Source organism: Arachis stenosperma, chromosome 2, assembly GCF_014773155.1.
Source record: "Arachis stenosperma cultivar V10309 chromosome 2, arast.V10309.gnm1.PFL2, whole genome shotgun sequence".
Classification (NCBI taxonomy): Eukaryota; Viridiplantae; Streptophyta; class Magnoliopsida; order Fabales; family Fabaceae; genus Arachis; species Arachis stenosperma.
Genome location: NC_080378.1, coordinates 24,054,346 through 24,057,629, shown reverse-complemented (window position 1 = coordinate 24,057,629; position 3,284 = coordinate 24,054,346). Strand labels below are relative to the sequence as shown.

The window sequence follows — 3,284 nt, the reverse complement described above, 5'->3', positions numbered from 1 at the left end:
AAGGGGGTTCATCCTCCCAAGTCTTATTACCAAATAACTTGTCATATAGCTTCATGATTGCTTCAAGGTACTTAGCAACTTGCTCTTCAGTGACATCTTCGTCCTCTTCAGAGGAAGAATACTCATCAGAGCTCATGAATGGCAGAAGTAAATCCAATAGAATCTCTATGGTCTCATTATGAGCCTCAGATTCCCATGGTTCCTCATTAGGGAACTCATTGGAGGCCAGTGGACGTCTATTGAGGTCTTCCTCAGTGGTGCTCACTGCCTCTTTCTCCTCTCCAAATTCGGCCATGTTGATGGCCTTGTACTCTCCTTTTGGATTCTCTTTTGTATTGCTTGGAAGAGTACTAGGAGGGAGTTCAGTAACTTTCTTACTCAGCTGACCCACTTGTGCCTCCAAGTTCCTAATGGAGGACCTTGTTTCAGTCATGAAACTTTGAGTGGTTTTGATTAGATCAGAGACCATGGTTGCTAAGTCAGAGTGGCTCTGCTTAGAATTCTCTGTCTGTTGCTGAGAAGATGATGGAAAAGGCTTGCCATTGCCAAACCTGTTTCTTCCACCATTATTATTATTGAAACCTTGTTGAGGTTTCTGTTGATCCTTCCATGAGAGATTTGGATGATTTCTCCATGAAGGATTATAGGTGTTTCTATAGGGTTCTCCCATGTAATTCACCTCTTCCATTGAAGGGTTCTCAGGATCATAAGCTTCTTCTTCAGATGAAGCGTCCTTAGTACTTCCTGGTGCAGCTTGCATTCCAGACAGACTTTGAGAAATCATATTGACTTGCTGAGTCAATATTTTGTTCTGAGCCAGTATGGCATTCAGAGTATCAATCTCAAGAACTCCTTTCTTCTGATTCGTCCCATTATTCACAGGATTCCTTTCAGAAGTGTACATGAATTGGTTATTTACAACTATTTCAATGAGTTCTTGAGCTTCTGCAGGCGTCTTCTTCAGATGAAGAGATCCTCCAGCAGAGCTGTCCAGTGACATCTTGGACAGTTCAGACAGACCATCATAGAATATACCTATGATGCTCCATTCAGAAAGCATGTCAGAAGGACACTTTCTGATCAATTGTTTGTATCTTTCCCAAGCTTCATAGAGGGATTCACCTTCCTTCTGTCTGAAGGTTTGGACTTCCACTCTAAGCTTACTCAATTTTTGAGGTGGAAAGAACTTTGCCAAGAAGGCATTGACTAGCTTTTCCCAAGAGTTCAGGCTTTCTTTAGGTTGTGAGTCCAACCATATCCTAGCTCTGTCTCTTACTGCAAAAGGGAATAGCATAAGTCTGTAGACCTCAGGGTCAACCCCATTGGTCTCGACAGTGTCACAGATTTTCAAGAATTCAGCTAAAAACTGATGAGGATCTTCCAATGGAAGTCCATGGAACTTGTAATTCTGTTGCATTAGAGAAACTAATTGAGGCTTAAGCTCAAAGTTGTTTGCTCCAATGGCAGGGATAGAGATGCTTCTCCCATAAAAGTCGGGAGTAGGTGCAGTAAAGTCACCCAGCACCTTCCTTGCATTGTTGGCATTGTTGTTGTTTTTGGCTGCCATGGTTTCTTCTTTTTTGAAGAGCTCTGTTAGGCCCTCTAGAGAGAGTTGTGCTTTAGCTTCTCTTAGCTTTCGCTTCAAGGTCCTTTCAGGTTCAGGGTCAGCCTCAACAAGAATGCTTTTGTCTTTGCTCCTGCTCATATGAAAGAGAAGAGAACAAGAAAGTATGGAATCCTCTATGTCACAGTATAGAGATTCCTTGAGGTGTCAGAGGAAAAGAAAAATAGAAGAAAGAGGTAGAAGAATTCGAATTTATCAAGAAAGATAGAGTTCGAATTGTGCATTGAGGAGGAGTGTTAGTCCATAAATAGAAGAATGTGAGAAGAGGGGAAGAAATTTTCGAAAATAAATTAAAAAGATTTTAAAAACATTTTGAAAAATTGAAGAATGATTTTCGAAAAATATGATTGGGAAAGAAATAAAGTGAATTTTGAAAAAGATTTTTGAAAGTAGAAATCAAAAAGATATGATTGGAAACTATTTTGAAAAAAAAAAGATGTGATTAAAAAGATATGATTGAAAAGTTATGGTTTTAAAAAGATATGATTGAGAAGATATGATTTGAAAAACAATTTAAAAAGATTTGATTTTGAAAATTAATGACTTGGCTAACAAGAAATTTAAAAGACATGATTCAGACATTAAACCTTTCTCAACAGAAAAGGCAACATACTTGAAATGTTGAATCAAATCATTAATTGTTAGCAAGTATTTTTAAAAATGGAAAGAAATTGATTTTGAAAATATATGATTGAAAAGATATGATTTGAAAAAGATTTGGTTTTGAAAAATTTTGAAAACTTGAAAAAAATTTGAATTAAAAACAAAATCTTCCCTCTTGTGCCATCCTGGCGTTAAACGCCCAGAATGGTATACATTCTGGCGTTTAACGCCTAAAATGCTACCCTTTTGGGCGTTAAACGCCCAGCCAGGTACCCTGGCTGGCGTTTAAACGCCAGTTTTCCTTCTTCACTGGGCGTTTTGAACGCCCAGCTTTTTCTGTGTAATTCCTCTGCTGTATATTCTGAATCTTCAATTCTCTGTATTATTGACTTGAAAAGACACAAATTAAAATATTTTTTTGAATTTTTAATGATGAGGATTAATCACAATGCAACTAAAATCAAATAAACAATGCATGCAAGACACCAAACTTAGAAGTTTGTATACTACTGACACTAACAAATTGAGAATGCATATGAGAAACAACAAAACACTCAAGACAAGAGAATCTAAAGATCAGAGCAAGGAAATCATCAAGAACAACTTGAAGATTAATGAAGACACATGATTAAATTCGAAAAAATTGAAAGAAGAATAGAAACATGCAATTGACACCAAACTTAAAATGAGACACTAGACTCAACAAGAAACAAAAAAATATTTTTGATTTTAAGATTTTATAAATTTTTTTGGATTTTTCGAAAATTGAGTGAAAAAGAAAATAAGGATATCAAAATTCTTAATGAGAATTCCAGGAATCATGCAATGTTAGTCTAAAGCTTTAGTCTAAAGAAATTAGACATGGCTAGCCAAGCTTCAGCAGGACATTACATTCAAGAGCTAAATTGATGAGAATCAATCAGCTTTGGTGATGATAAGAACATCACCTTGAAATACTAGAATTCATTCTTAAGAACTCTAAAGAAAAATACCTAAGCTAAGCAACAAGATGAACCGTCAGTTGTCCAAACTCAAACAATCTCCGGCAACGGCGCCA

At 36.7% G+C, this 3,284-nt stretch overlaps 1 non-coding gene across 1 annotated transcript; it reads left to right on the top strand.

Annotated features, from left to right (window-relative positions):
• The first annotated feature begins 1,054 nt into the window (after positions 1-1,054).
• On the top strand, positions 1,055-1,162 carry LOC130964074 (small nucleolar RNA R71). The gene has a single exon (XR_009080184.1). It is a non-coding gene; the product is annotated as a small nucleolar RNA R71 (small nucleolar RNA).
• Positions 1,163-3,284: the final 2,122 nt, after the last annotated feature.